The sequence below is a fragment of the Lupinus angustifolius genome, chromosome LG17, assembly GCF_001865875.1.
Source record: "Lupinus angustifolius cultivar Tanjil chromosome LG17, LupAngTanjil_v1.0, whole genome shotgun sequence".
NCBI classification, from domain to species: Eukaryota; Viridiplantae; Streptophyta; class Magnoliopsida; order Fabales; family Fabaceae; genus Lupinus; species Lupinus angustifolius.
Window position 1 is genome coordinate 9,991,412 of NC_032025.1, and position 452 is coordinate 9,991,863.

Sequence of the window (452 nt, forward strand, 5' to 3'; positions counted from 1 at the left end):
AAAATCCATAACAACTCGAGCATCATTAGTCCTAGTGGCCTTAGCTTCCATCCATTTAGAAACATAATCAACAGAAAGCAGAATATAGTCAAAGCTAAAAGAAATAGGAAATAGACCCAAAAATCAATACCCCAGACATCAAACACCTCGCAAAACAACATAGGTTATTGAGGCATCTCTTGTCTCCAAGAAAGGGTACAACCTGCTCTCTGAAACTATTCACAAGTGCTACAAATCCTCCATGCATATTTGAAAATGGTGGGCCAATAAAATCCAGAGTCAAGCACCTTTCGTGCTGTCCTTTGGGTACCAAGATGGCCACCCACTATAGAAGAATGGCAAAACTGAAGGACTGACTCAATCTCATGATCTGGAATGCGTCTTCTAGTAACTTGGCCAGTACACAATCTCCACAAATATGGATCATCCCAAACATAATATTTAGCATCACT